This window comes from Arachis hypogaea, chromosome 19 (assembly GCF_003086295.3).
Source record: "Arachis hypogaea cultivar Tifrunner chromosome 19, arahy.Tifrunner.gnm2.J5K5, whole genome shotgun sequence".
Classification (NCBI taxonomy): domain Eukaryota; kingdom Viridiplantae; phylum Streptophyta; class Magnoliopsida; order Fabales; family Fabaceae; genus Arachis; species Arachis hypogaea.
Window position 1 is genome coordinate 93538647 of NC_092054.1, and position 16397 is coordinate 93555043.

The following is a 16397-nucleotide window of genomic DNA, read 5'->3' on the forward strand; positions in this document are numbered from 1 at the left end:
CCTATGCATACGCATAGGTCAATTTTCAGCCGCGTGTCTGCACAGGTCCCTGCACGTGATTTCGTTAATGAAACACGTGCTGCGCGAATTTGGAGGCCTCTTGGCCCATTTTGGAAGGGTGGAATGCTGTTTTGGAGTGCTATATGAAGGAGAATTCATCACTTATGAAAGGGGGGTCTCACTTAGATAGTTTTAGAGAGTAATTAGGAGTAGGAGTAGGAGTAGTGCAACATTGCTCTCTTAGGTTTTAATTTCCATTTCTATTGTAGCATTTTATAGCAATCTTTGATCTTTGAATTTACTTCTTCAATTTTAAGTACTCTCAATTTCCTCTTTAATTCAAGCACTTTTACTTTCACTTCCTTCTGGTTCAAGTTACTTTGTTCATATTGCGATTTTGTGTTACTTGAAGTTTTGATTAATGAATTTTACATTTCATGCTTTCTTTATGCTTGATTGCTTGTTTATCTTTAGTTTTGTTGATAGTTGGTTATAGTTTGTCATTTTACTTTGCAAATTCCCATGTTTTACTTTTATGCATACAAGGTGTTTGTGAAAATGCCAACTCTAGATTTTGAGTAGATTTTCCCACCTTGGCTTGTGGTTTGAGTTCCTAGGATACTAGAGTCATAATGTCCGACATTTAGTGGTGATTCTTGGGTAGTTAGTTGACTCTTGTTTCCATTGACGCTAGCCTTTTATCAACTTGTTTGGTAAGTTGGCTAGGACTTATGGATTAAGGTCAATTATGCTTGCTTGACTTACTCCTCGATGGTTGGGGTTGACTATGCGAGATTGACTCATGATAATTACCATAGTTGTGGTTAGGGAAATGATAGGACTCCTTGGATACTCATTCCCAAGTCAAGGTTCTTTATTGTATTTATTGCATTTTCACTAGTTTTGATCTCATCTCCTTTTTCCTTGCATTAATTACAATTTTGAGCATTGCTTAGTTCTTTTATTGCTTAGTTCTTTTAATCTTTCATTCTTTAATTGCACAAAACCACTTTTGCCCTCTTAACAACCAAAAGCGTAACATTTCATTTGCATTCCTAGGGAGAACAAACTGAAGTTTAACTACTCTCGGTTATATGTTTTGTTTTGAATTGGAATATTTGATTTGAGCATTACTTGTTGGCTAGGAACTATACTTACAACATGATGCCAGGACATCTTGGCTAGTTTTACTAGCCATTTTTTGTATGCTTTAGGTTGGTTGCATGAATTTTCTTAGGAAATAAGCAAGTATTTGGTTGAAAATGCATTCATACCATGATTCAAGCAAACATTGTGAATTTTGAATGATTTCATGAGAGTTATGCATGAATTGAATGATAAAATGGATGATGTATGATCTCATGATTAAGAGCAAGACTTTGATGTACTTTATTTGATTGATTTCAGGTAACAAGAAGCAGAAAAGAGCCACGTTAGTGGCTACGTTAGTGCCACTAACGTGGCCATTAAAGTGGAAGGAAGGAAAGCATGGAAAGTTAGTGAGAACGTTAACGCCACTAACATTAGCGAATGGCAAGAAGACCCACGTTAGCGACCCCGTTAGCTCCACTAACGTGGGCACTAACGTGGAAGAAAAGAGAAGCCCCAACGTTAGTGAGAAAGTTAATGGCATTAACTTTGAAGAAGGAGCAGCGTTATTGGCAAAAGTGAGTGCCAATAACGCTAGCGAAGCAAAAGAAGACCCACGTTAGCTTCCACGTTAGTTACATTAACGTGGGAACTAACGTGGAAGGAAAGGGAAGCGCCAATGTTAGTGGAAAAAGTGAGTGCCACTAACGTTTGTGAAGCAAAGGAAGACCCACGTTAATGGCCATGTTAGTTACACTAACGTGGACATTAACGTGGGCAAAAGTCTCACCTGGCAGCCTGACCATGCCTTCTTCAAACAAGAATAACTTGAGCCACAAAGCTCCAAATGAGGTGATTCCAATGGCATTGGAAAGTAGGATTACAGATCTTTCCAAGCATATATGGCACTACATGGTGGACACTGAATTTGAGGGAGAAAACCTGCCCCGAAAATGCAAAGATGAACATGGTATCAACCTGTAGTAAGGCCAGCTGACCTCTTCACCTTCCAAGAAGTATAACTCGAGCTGTAGAGCTCCAATTGATGCGCTTTCAAAGGCGTTGGAAAGTAGACATCCAGGGCTTTCCAACAATATATAATAGTATGGGGTGGACATTAAGTTTAAGAACCAGAACCTGGCAATATTAAGCCACTGATTGCTAACGTTATTATGACTCGCTTTTTCCAGTAACACTAGCGACTATGCCAGCGACCTTGTCCAGTTCAAAGGAACATAACTTGAGTTACAGAGGTCCAATTGAGGTGATTTCAGTTGCGTTAGAAAGCTGACATTCAGAGCTTTTCAACAATATATATTACTTTATAGTGGACATGAAATTGGAGCACAAACCAGAGGTATCTTTCAAACCCCAAAAACACCAACTGGGTAGCAAGTGTGACGTTAGCCACACTAACTTCAGCACTAACACCACACTTGTAGCGTTAGGTGGCTAACGTTAGCACTGACATTAGCACCTGGACCTCAACTTGATTCACTTACAAGGACCACCCAACCTCAAAGAAACAAGTCCACAAGTGTTAACCAATCAAGGCCACAAGAAGCATCTAGAATAGAAATTTTTATTTAATTTCATTTCATTTTGTAACTTAGGAGATCCTATATAAAGGCCTTAATTTTTACATTCAAGACATTCTGAAAAAGGGGATGGAAGAGGGGTCTTCGGACTCCCTCCCCTCACACACTTTTCCTTCTCTTTCTTTTCTTTATACTTTTCATTTATAAATTTTGAAGTTTCAATTTTAGTTTTAATCTTCATATTTACTTTTCTGCATTTTCTTTCTTTTCTATTTTTATAGAGCAGTGATCAACTAACTCTTTTCATTGGGTTAGAGAGCTCTATTATGATTCAATGGATCAATTGTAGTTCTTATTCTTCTTCTTCTTTCTTTTCTCTTGATTTTACTAGAGAGCTTTCGATCTTCATCCAATTGGGTAATTGTCTTGAAAGAGAAATCGCTCATACTTGGATTTCCTCTGAACCTTGGAAGAGAAATGAGGAAATCATGCTAGAAATGCTCTCTCACATTGGATTAGGTTAGGGGGTTGGATGGATATTGTGACATTTAATCCTACCAATACTTTGATCTATGAATGTGTGTGGTATAATCAGTGATCAAACTTCATCTCTTCCCATGAGCAATTAAATCAAGGAATTGGGAAATTGTTCAAGCTTAGAGAGATTGGATTGCCAAGAAATTGGGATCCAATCACTTAAGATTGCCAAGGAGATCAATGAATGCATTGATTGAGGAAGAGATGAGAATGAACTTGATCCAGAGGATTGCAATATCTCTTGATCCCAATGTTCATTTTACTTTTAGTTCTTACATTTACTTCATAGTCATTTACTTTCTTGCCATTTTACTTTTCTGCACTTTATTGCTTTTCCTTTCTTTTCTGTCAATTTACAATTCCTGCTGCTCATCATCCAAATCTGAACCGTCTGACTAGGATAATCAATTAACCATTGATTTCTTAATCCATTAATCTCTTGGGGATTCGACCTCACTCTTTTGTGAGTTATTACTTGACGACAATTCGGTATACTTGCCGAGGGAAAATTGTTGAGAGACAAGTTTCCGTGCATCATAACGCCAAACTTAATTTGAGATTAAATTCCTAGTTGATGGAAATGTTCACTGTCACGCGTCCCTTGGCAGTGTTCATTAACTGAACGCTACGTTCACGCCATGAACACTCGTCATGCGTGCGCGTCCTTTGCCCGTACGCGTGGATGGTAAATTTCCACTTCTACGCACCAGCATGATGTACGCGTTTGCGCCAACCATCACTTATGTCACATCGACGCATGCGCGTCGGTGACCAAATTCAAATTCCAACTCTAAAAGTATCGCAGGCGTTCATTCAAAGTAAACGTAGCGTTCATTGCTGTTGAACACTGATCCTCCTTCCACGCGTGCGCGCAATGCATGCGTACGCATGGATCTCCAAAAGTGTCATCCTGTGCGTAAGCGCCTTGTACGCGTGCGCGTCACTGGTGAACGTAGCGTTCATCAAATGAACGTAGCGTTCACCTGCGCCTCACTTTTGTTGCTTTTTCCTTTCATCATATTTTCTCCTGTCATCAATCAAACATGCCATCAAAGTCTCACCAAAATCATAAGAATTTGCATCATTCATAATAACCACCTAAGTCTTGCATAAATCTCATGATTTTGTATAAAATAAATGATGTTTGATTGAATCAAAATAAACATGAAATTCAACTCCAATTACTTACTTATTGTGTAAGAAAGTGCATAAATCCTAATGAAACAAATGAAAAATGCTTGTGAAACTAGCATAAGATGACTTGTTATCACAACACCAAACTTAAATCTTGCTTGTCCCCAAGCAAGCACTAAAACATGGGAAGAAAGGAGAGAAAACAGAAAAGCATATATTTCCTTATTAGCAGGTAATTAAATTTGGTTCATGGGATTTTATGTAGATGTAATTGAAGCTCTACTTTTATTTGATTTTAGGATTGAAATGTCCCTTTAAGTGATAACCAAAGTTGCTGCTGTGAACCTTGTTATTCATCCATCCTTGGTGTTCTGATTTTCTTTTGTTTTTTCTGCTGAGAAGCTTACACTTTTATTCATAGCTAAGTGTTACGTGTTGCAGCAGCTTTTTAGCTTTGTTTTTCAGTCAACACATCTTCACCATAGACACTTGGCTCAATATTCATCCTAAGAAATTGATGCCCAGCACCTCTTTGGGTTACTAAATGCCTTGTAACTAGGTTGCTATTGATAATAGACTTTCGGTTGATAATTCCAGATTAATTAACCCAAGTTACCAAGTTTTAAAATACTCCTTAGAACGTAATCGTCCAAGCAGATCCTAGTACAAAAAGCACCACAGGCATATGTCCTAAGGTCCAAGCTATTGGTGTCTAGCCTTTTGTTTCTTTCATTTTGGTTGCCAATTCTTGGCTTTTCTTCCTTTCCTTCTTACTTTTTTTTTTCAAAGGATATTTATTCATTAAGAGTTCACAAACAGCAGTCTAGTTCATACTATAGAGGAACATCCTAACCTTTATCCTTTATTAGTGAGCTTACTTTAACAATCAAACATATATACCACCACTTAACTTTATTATCATCCCTATCAAATTGGACAATTACTTTCTATTTTAACATTTTCTTTTATTCATGCAGAGGGAAACAAGACATACATTCAAATAGGATAAGTGATGCAGACAATCTGGCTAGATCACTTAATTGAATAATAACAGGACAGTAAACTAGCAGGATGCAGATAAGGGTAATCTTATCAGAAAGGGGTACAATTAAACTTCCAACTAAAACATAGCAAGATATAGACAGTTGAGTAACTATACAACCTTTTGGTATCTTCTTGCTTAGTCCTTCATCCTACTTCTTAGTTTTTGTGCTTTTCTTGCTGATAATGTACAGTCCTTCCAAAAAGTTGAATAGTTTTCTACACTGGTAGTGGAAGTTGCTTGTCCCCCAAGCACTTGAAAAGATGGTTAACATGCATGAATGTTTGTAGGCTTTTGAACTTACTTTGGTGTGTGAATACCAAACTTAGTCCCTTGCCAATACCTCTTATGCAATAAATCAATCATATACATGAAACCTTGTGCCTTTGCTAAATGGAGCAAAACTAAAAACTAGAAAACAGACAATGGTCGAGTAGTTTTCCAGATTGTTTGGAGCTAGTAACCATTTTCCAGATTTTCTTGTCATGCCACTTTTTAGATCTCTCCTAGTATATCTTTGCATTCTTATAAACTTCCAATCTAAATTCATCTAGCTCATTGAGTTGCAATAGCCTTTTCTCTCCGGCTACTCGAGCATCAAGATTGAGGAGCTTAGTCACCCAGTAAGCTTTATGTTCTAGCTCCACAGGAAGGTGACATGATTTTCCATAGATTAGCTGGAAGGGTGACTTTCCAATTGGGGTTTTGAATGTGGTTCTATATGCCTATAGAGCATCATCCAACTTTCTGGCCTAGTCTTTCCTTGTGATCCCAACTGTCTTCTCCAAGATTCTCTTTAGCTCCCTATTTGCCAATTCAGCCTGCCCATTAGTTTGAGGGTGGTATGGTGTGGCCACTTTGTGAATTACTCCATATTTATGGAGCAGTTTTTCCATCTGTCTATTGCAAAAGTGGCTTCCACCATCACTAATAAGGCCTTTAAGTACCCCATATCTAGTAAAGATGTGTCTCTTAAGAAATTGAAGAACAATTGGTGCATCACAGGTAGTTGTTGCTATGGCTTCAACCCATTTGGAGACATATTCCACTGCTACCAGAATGTATTTGAAGAAATATAATGGAGGAAAGGGGCCCATAAAATCAATACCCCAGAGATCAAACAGTTCCACTTCCAAAATGAAGTTTTAAGGCATTTCATTCCTCTTTGTCAACCATCCAGCTCTCTGACATTCATTGCATTGGTGCACAAACTCTATGGCATCTTTGAATATAATTGGCCAAAAAAATCCACTTTGAAGCACTTTAGCTGCTGTTCTTTCTGGCCCAAAATGTCCACCATAAGCTGAACCATGACAGTGCCACAATATGTCTCTCATCTCATTTTCAGGAATACACCTTCTAATCATCCCATCTGGACATCTCTTAAACAAGAATGGCTCGTCCCACAAGAATTTCTTGGCTTCATTACACAGCTTCTTCACTTGTTGCTTGGTAAACTCTTGAGGAATCTTCCTTCCCACCTTGTAGTTTGCAATGTCAGCAAACTAAGGTGCCTGCTGGATTTGGAGAAGATATTCATCTGGAAATTTTTCATTCACTGGTTGTGGTGTATCTTGGTTGGCTTCTTGGAGTAGTCTTGACAAATGGTCTGCCACTTGGTTCTTATTTCCTTTCCTATCTCTCACTTCAATGTCAAATTCTTGTAGTAGTAACACCCACCTAATAAGCCTTGGCTTTGAATCCTGTTTAGACATGAGATACTTGAGAGCAGCATGATCAGTATATACTATAACTTTTGAACCAATCAAGTATTGTCTAAATTTATCAAATGCATATACAATTGCCAAGAGTTCTTTCTTAGTGGTGGTATAGTTTTCTGTGCCTTATTCAACACCTTACGTGCATAGTATATAATATGATGCAGCTTGTCTTTTTTTGTCCCAATACAGCACCAACTGCAAAGTCACTTGCATCACACATGAGTTCAAAAGGCAATTCCCAATCTGGGAGTGTGACGATTGGTGCTGTAGTGAGTTTCTTTTTAAAGTTTCAAAGGCATGCTTGCAATTGTCATCAAAGATGAAAGGTGTTCCGAGGGTTACCTGAAACTGTAGGTTGATCTCGGACGAGATCTTCTGTGCTGGTCGGCGCTGATGTGTCCGACTTGTGGGTGGTGGCCGGAGCCGCCGTGTCCGATTGTTGGACTTGTTGGTGATGCTGATCCTTCGTCACCGGAGGGTGGTGGTACCTGCAAGGGACTCCGATGCTTAAGTTAGGAAGGGTATTAAGCAGGTTTTTAGTAGAATTAGAGTATGAGTTATACCTGGGTGCTCCAGTGTATTTATAGTGATGAGGGGTGACCTTTCTGGAGATAAGATAGTTATCTTATCTTATCTTTGAGTGAGGTCATCTTATCTTCAAGGGAACCCCCCTTATCTCTGTAGGCTTGGGCTGCCTTTGGATTTGGGTCGTGTTCCTCTGTTTGGACCCTATTTGGGCTTTTCCCAGTAACTTTGGCCGAGCTCTTTGAGAAGAGGTCGGATGGTCCTGACCTGAAGAGGTCGGTCGACTTGTCGTTACACATCCCGGGTCAGACAGCTCAACCCAGGGTATGAAAAAGAGTGCACCTCATCCTAAGATCTTTATTACCTCCTAACTGTAATACCTTCTTAAGTTGCAGGTGTGCCATGACCTTGGAAGCTCTCACCCTTCGAGTTCGGTCAGCCTGTAGTATCCCTTTCCGAGTTCTTCTACGACTCGGTAGGGTCCTTTCCAGTTTGCTGCCAGCTTTTCTTCTCCAGGTCGAATTGGTCCGATATCATTTCGGATTAAGACGAGATCGATCTCGACAAAACCTCGATGTACTACTTTTCGGTTGTATCTTGAGGCCATTTGACGTTTTAACGCCTCTTCCTTGATCCGAGCTCTTTCTCGAATTTCTGGAAGTAAGTCGAGTTCTTCCTTTTGAATTAGAGAATTGGCCTCTTCATTGTAGTGGATTACTCTCGGTGATCCTTCTTCGACCTCCACTGGGATCATTGCCTCCATTCCGTAAGCTAGTCTGGAAGGTGATTCCTTTGTGGTGGAGTATGGAGTTGTCCGATATGCCCATAGGACTTGTGGGAGTTCTTCAGCCCAGGCTCCCTTTGCATCCTGTAATCTTCTTTTTAGCCCGGCTAATATAACTTTATTGGTGGCTTCTGCCTGTCCATTGGCCTGGGGATGTTCTACGGATGTGAATTGGTGCTTTATTTTCAAGTCGGCCACCAATTTTCTGAAGCCTGCGTCTGTGAATTGAGTGCCATTATCTGTGGTAATAGAGTATGAGACCCTAAACCTTGTGATAATATTTCTATATAAGAATTTTCGACTTCTTTGAGCAGTGTCGTTGGCTAGGGGTTCTGCCTCAATCCATTTTGTAAAATAATCTACTCCGACGATGAGGAACTTGACCTGTCCTGATCCTTGAGGGAATGGCCCAAGGAGGTCGAGTCCCCATTTTGCAAATGGCCAACGTGAGGTGATGCTTCTGAGCTCCTCTGGTGGGGCGATATGAAAATTAGCATGCTTCAGACATGGTGGACATGTCTTTACGAATTCCATTGCTTCTTTTTGTAAAGTTGGCCAATTGAATCTGGCCCGGAGTACCTTTTTTATGAGAGCTTGAGCTCAGAGATGGTTGCCACTGATGCAGAGAAAACTTGTCTCATAACAAATCTCCCTTCGGCAAGTGTACCGAATTGTCGTCAAGTAATAACTCACAAAAGAGTGAGGTCGAATCCCACAGAGATTAACGGATTAAGCAATCAATGGTTAATTGATTATCCTAGTTAGACGGTTCAGATTTGAATGATGAGTAGCAGGAAGTGTAAATAACATGAATGTAAAGGAAAAACTATAATGTGCAGAAAAGTAAAATAGCAAGAAAAGTAAATGTAAGAACTAAAAATAAAATGAACATTGGGATCAAGAGATATTGCAATCCTCCGGATCAAGTTCATTCTCATCTCTTCCTCAATCAATGCATTCATTGATCTCCTTGGCAATCTTAAGTGATCGAATTACAATTCCTTGTAATTCGATCTCTCAAATCTTGATCAATAGCCAATTCCTTGGTCAATTGCTCATGAGAAGAGATGAAGTATGGTCACTGATTATACCACATGCATTTTCCAAATCAAGTGTTGGAAGGATTATAGTCACATATCCATCCACACCCAATTTGGTCCAGCATGAGAAAGCATTTCTAGCATGATCTCTTCATTCCTCTTTCAAGGTTCAGAAGAGATCCAAGTATGAATAGTTTCTTTTCTAAGATAACTACCCAATTGGATGAAGATCGAAAGCCCTCTAGTAAAATCAAGAGGAAAGAAAAAAGAAGAAGAATAAGAACTACACTTAATCCATTGAATCACACTAGAGCTCTCTAACCCAATGTAAAGAGTTAGTTGATCATTGCTCTACAAAAATAGAAAAGAAAGAAAGTGCAGAAAAGTAAATATGAAGATTCAAACTGAAATTGAAAATTTAACATTCATAAATGAAAATTACAACTAAAAGAAAGAGAAGGAAAAGTGTGTGAGGGGAGGGAGTCCGAAGACCCCTCTTCAATCCCCCATTCCAGAATTGCTTTCAATGTAAAGACTAAGGCCTTTATATAGGCTCTCCTAAATTACAAAATGAAATTAAAAGCAAATTACAATTAAATGAAAATTCCTATTCTAGATGCTTCTTGTGGTCTTGATTGGTTGACAATTGTGGGCTTGCTTGCTTGAGCTTTGAAGTGGACTTGAGAGAGAAGTGAGTCAAGTTGAGGTCCAGGTGCTAAAGTTAGTGCTAAAGTTAGCCACACTAACGCTACAAGTGTGGCGTTAGTGCTAAAGTTATTGTGGCTAACGTTGCACTTGCTGCCCAGTTGGTATTTTTGGGGCTTAAAAGATGCCTCTTGTTTGTGCTCCAATTTTATGCCCACTATAGAGTATTATATATTGTTGGAAAGCTCTGAATGTCAGCTTTCAAACGCATCTAAAATCACCTCAATTGGACCTCTTTAGCTCAAGTTACGCTCCTTTGAAGTGGACATGGTCGCTGGCATAGTTGCTAGCGTTACTGGAAAATTTGAGTGCCAATAACGCTAGCGATCAGGGCTTCATTATTGCTAGTTTCTGGAGCTCAAACTTAGTACCCACCCCATACTATTATATATTTCTGGAAAGCTCTGGATATCTACTTTCCAATGCATTTGTAAGCGCATCATTTGGAGCTCTACAACTCGAGTTACACTTCTTGGAAGGTGAAGAGGTCAGCTGGCCTTACTACAGGTTGATACTATGTTCATCTTTGCACTTTCGGGGCAGGTTTTCTCCCTCAAATTTAGTGTCCACCATGTAGTGCCATATATGCTTGGAAAGCTCGGGAATCCTACTTTCCAATGCCACTGGAATCACCTCATTTGGAGTTTTGTGGCTAAAGTTATTCTTGTTTGAAAAAGGCATGATCAGGCTGCCAGGTGGGACTTTTGCCCACGTTAACTACCACGTTAATCTAGTTAACGTGGAAGCTAACGTGGGTCTTTTTGTTTCGCCAACATTAGTGGAGATTACCTTTTCCACTAACGTTGGCATCTCCCTTTCCTTCCACGTTAGTTCCCACGTTAATCTAACTAACGTGGAGACTAACGTGGGTCTTCTAGCCTTCGCAAACGTTAGTGGCACTCTCTTTTTCCACTAACGTTGGCATGTACCCCTTTCGCAAGCGTTATTGGGGCTCACCTTCCCCATTAACGTTGCTTGGTGCCTTTTGTCCCTTCGTTAGAGTTCACGTTAGTGTAGCTAACGTGACTCTTAACGTGGGTCTTCCTTGCTATCGTTCCATGCTCTCCTTCTTCAAAGTTAATGCCACTAACTTTTCTCATTAACGTTGGGGCTTCCTTCCTTCCACGTTAGTGCCCACGTTAGTGTAACGTTGCACTAACGTAGCCACTAACGTGGCTCTTCTCTTCTTCTTTTGGCCTGAAATCAATCAAACAAAGTGCATCAAAGTCTTGCTCTTAATCATGGGATCATGCATCATCTAATTTATCATATAATTCATGCAAAATTCTCATGAAATCATGTAAAGTGCACAATGTATGCTTGAATCAAGATGTAAGTGAATATCTACCCAAAACTAGCTTATTTCCTAAGAAAATGCATGAAACTACCTTAAAAACAGTAAAGAAAAGGTCAGTGAAACTGGCCAAAATGCCCTGGCATCACAACACCAAACTTAAAGCTTGCTTGTCCCTAAGCAAGTACTGGAACAAGAGAATGATGAATGGAATGCCAAGAGAAATGAGTCATTCTTGTGGAGGTCATGTCCTTGGTTTTATGGTGGTTTCATGCATAGCAACTTAGATTCATTCCTTTACTGGCTTTCAGACCTTTATCATGTTCTAGAATACTCACTTTGCTTGCATCCCATGAGACTTTTATTCATTGATCCCTTTTGTTTCTTGTCAATTCAGGGATTATTTGTGTTCTTAGGCTAAGTGCTCTGTAAGGGGGCAACTCTTTAAAATAAGCTTTTAGCCAACACTCCCGAACCAGTTGGTTCAAGGTGCTAGGTGTTGAAACACCCCTACGGACTTACTTCCTCAAGTCTTTCCCCCATACATACACACCACAGGCATATAGTTTATTTATTTTCTTTTCTTGAGACCTTGGTGTCCAGCACCTCTTTGGGTTACTAAATGCTCTGTAGTGAAGGTTACTCTTGATAGTGGACATTCAGCTGATAATCCCGAGTTAGTTAACCCAAGTTACCAAGTGATAAGGCACCTCTAAGAGCTTATTCATCCAAGTAAATCCCTCACACAGGAGCACCACAGACACATGCCTTAAGATTAAAACCATTGATGCCCAACCTTATTACTTACTCTTTTTCTTTTATTTTTCAACTTTGATTGTTCTTTCCCTTTTTCTTATTAGGATCTTATTATTTAGCTAGTCTCATGGGGTGTGTTCAAAGCATATGATTCAGGACAGATAGTTGTCTTCCCACCTTGTGGTTGAACCAACTTAGCTAACTTATGACCACACCACAAACTCAGGAACTTACTCCATAGTATGAACTCTACTCTGGTCTTTTATAAAACACTCATTCTCTTTTCATTTGATTCAAAAGGGACACGCATACTAGTAAGCAAAGTAAGGATGCAGTAATGACATTCAGACTAGAAAACATAGCCTTAATCAATAAAAAGTTTAAAAGACAGAATTGACATGCTTATTCACAAGGAGAAAGCACACATACATACAAAGAACATAGAAGACAATCATGCAAATTAAAGTGCTGGAAATAAGTAAGAGGAGAAAGGAACTTTACCACCTTGTATTTTATCTTCATTGTTGTTGCCCTTTTCCTCCTATTCTTCCCCTTCCCACACCAGACATAGAATGATTGCTTATACTCAAGCAACAATTAAAATAGTGGTGACGGGGTCCATGATGGATCATGAATGTCTTAGAATGAAGTGTGAGTATGCATGTGTTTCAGCAAGCAAGGTTAAGGATACAATAAAGACACAAGAGATACAAACAGAGACATTTTGATTGCATTAATAAGTGGTGTTGGCATGGTACTTTACATGAAAGTTAAGTGGCAACACCAAACTTAGTGTGCCACTGTCAATCTAGAATGTTGCAAGTACCCAGTGAAGATTGAAATTCAAATTGTTGCATGACAACACCAAACTTAGAGTGCAATCATATGCCAAATTATTGAAAGTAAACTAAGCAAAGCAAGGAAATGTTACCTACGGTTGGGTTGCCTCCCAACAAGCGCTCTTTTAATGTCATTAGCTTGACATGTTGTTCACGACTTTCTTCCTCTTCTTCCAGTTTGTTAAGAGGAATGACTTGAAGAGGAAAGAGGAGCCAGTTAATGCCCCTTGTTTTGAGTGCCTCTCCCCAGCAAGCCTTCTTCTGTTGTTAGCTTGAGTGAACTTGCTTGTTGGGGTAGGGGTGGGATGGATTTTGGTTGACCTTTTCTTCTTCATGAATATTGTCCTTCTTTTCTTGGTCACCATCCTTTTGTTAGTGTTCATGTTGAGTGCCTTTACCACCTTGATTTCAGGATTTGGATATTGTATGATGGGTGGAGCATCCTATTCATAAAAAACTTCTTGAATTGGTGGTTCAATGAACTCACCCTCTATGCAATTCTCTGTTTCCTTGGAGTGTGGACTCCCTTGATTGACTTCCTCCCTTATTCTTGACCTTTGAATGAACTCCTCTTTTTCTGGAGAGAGTGAAGTGGTCTCTCTTTGTGATCTCAGCTCTTCAATGAATTGTTCTTCAGAATAGAGTTGTGCATTCTCCCTCAATTTTTCTTCATGGTCCCTTTTTGCTATTTTCTCCTCTTCGATTGTTTTTATTATTTCTTCAAGGAGGAGTTCTATCCTAGTGAGTCTCTCCTCTACTCTACTTTTTCTAAGTTCTTCAATGATGAGTTCCATCCTAGCAAGTTTATCTAAAGGAGATTGGGTAGGTTGTAATGGTTGGGCGGGGTTGGCTTGTGAATGGCATTGGTTGTTTTGTGGTTGTGTGTTCTGAAAGTGGTATGACTCTTGTGGGTAGTGGATTGAGTTTTGTGGATGGTGAAATGAATTGTATGGATTTGGAATAGACTTTTGTGCTAAGGCATACTCAAATGATGAAAAATTTAGGCATGTAAAACTTGGAGGTGAGATTGTATAATTGAGAGGTGATGGCTCTTGATGACTGGGGTATGAATGAGTGAAATCTCTTTGATTTTGATCTTCCCTGCCACAACTTGAGTAGTGATCAATTTCACCAAAATATGGACCATTTTGTGGCTCTGGAAAGTACCCCATTTCATGTTCTTGATACTCCCACCCACCATGAGCATAGTAAAGTGAATCATTCTGTGGTGGTGGAGAGTTTCCCATGAAATTTGATTGACTAAAATACGATGGATGCTCCTTTCTTTCCTGCAGAAAGCTCTGTCTCAAACAATAATCACCAAAAGAAATTGGAATCTCCATTGTCACAGATGAGGAAATTCCCAGTGAGGCAATATCACAAAAAGTTAGTTAGCAAAAGAAAATAAAGAAGCAAAAGAAAATAAAGACAAAAGAAAAGTGTCTAATCTAGTAAATCAATCAACCGGTAGTTTGTTAATCACAATTAATCCCCGGCAACGGCGCCATAAACTTGATGCACGGAAAACTTGTCTCGTAACAAATCTCCCTTCGGCAAGTGTACTGGTGCACGAATTGTAAATTACACTTTTCACAACTCGTACCACTAACCAGCAAGTGCACTAGGTCGTCCAAGTAATACCTTACGTGAGTAAGGGTCGATCCCACGGAGATTGTTGGCTTGAAGCAATCTATGGTTATCTTGTAACTCTTAGTCAGGAAAACAATAAAATAATTCACTTATCAAATTTTATTGCAAGGAATAAAAGGGCAGAACACAAATTATACTTGTATGCAGTGATGGAGAATATGTTGGAGTTTTGGAGATGCTTTGTCTTCTGAAATTCTACTTTCCTCTGTTTTCTGATTCACGTACGCACGTCCTCCTATGGCAAGCTATGTGTTGGTGGATTACCGTTGTCAATGGCTACCATCCATCCTTCCAGTGAAAAGGGTCCAGATGCGCTGTCATCGCACGGCTAATCATCTGCAGGTTCTCAATCGTACTGGAATAGGATTTACTATCTTTTTGCGTCTGTCACTACGCCCAGCACTCGTGAGTTTGAAGCTCGTCACAGTGATTCAATCCCTGAATCCTACTCAGAATACCACAGACAAGGTTTAGACTTTCCGGATTCTCTTGAATGCTGCCATCAATCTAGCTTATACCACGAAGATTCTGATTAAGAGATCTAAGAGATATTCATTCATTCTACGGTGGAACATAAGTGGTTGTCAGGCACGCGTTCGTGGATGAATGATGATGATTGTCATGTTCATCACATTCATACTGAAGTGCGAATGGATATCTTAGATAGGAACACACATGTTTGAATGGAAAACAGAAATACTTGCATTAATTCATCGAGACACAGCAGAGCTCCTAACCCCCAACAATGGAGTTTAGAGACTCATGCCATCAAAAGGTACAAAGTTCAGATCTAAAATGTCATGAGGTGCAAAATAAACCTCTAAAAGTTGTTTAAATACTAAACTAGTAACCTAGGTTTACAGAAAATGAACAAACTATGATAGATGGTGCAGAAATCCACTTCTGGGACCCACTTGGTGTGTGCTGGGGCTGAGACTTAAGCTAATCACGTGCATAGGGCTGTTTTGGGCGTTCAACGCCAGCTTTGGATCCTTTTCTGGCGTTGAACTCCAACTTGTAACTTGTTTCTGGCGCTGGACGCCAGACAGCAACATGGAACTGGCGTTGAATGCCAATTTACGTCGTCTATCCTTGAGCAAAGTATAGACTATTATATATTTCTGGAAAGCCTTGGATGTCTACTTTCCAACGCAATTGGAAGCGCACCATTTGGAGTTTTGTATCTCCAGAAAATCCACTTTGAGTGCAGGGAGGTCAGAATCCAACAGCCTCAGCAGTCCTTTTTCAGCTTGAATCAGATTTTTGCTCAGCTCCCTCAATTTCAGCCAGAAAATACCTGAAATCATAGAAAAACATACAAACTCATAGTAAAGTCCAAAAATATGAATTTTTCCTAAAAACTACTGAAAATAAACTAAAAACTAACTAAAACACACTAAAAACTATATGAAATTAACCCCAAAAAGCGTATAAAATATCCACTCATCACAACACAAAACATAAAATGTTGCTTGTCCTCAAGCAACTAGATAAAAAAAATAGAATACAAATAATTTTAAGAAGCAATAATATCTCAGAGTTTTTGAGTGAAGCTCTGATTCTAATTAGATGAGCGAGACTAGTAGCTTTTTGCTTTTGAACAGTTTTGGCATCTCACTTTATCCATTGAAGCTCAGAGTGATTGGCATCTATTGGAATTCAGAATTCAGATAGTGATATTGATTCTCCTAGTTCAGTATGTTGATTCTTGAACACAGCTACTTTATGAGTCTTGGCCATGGC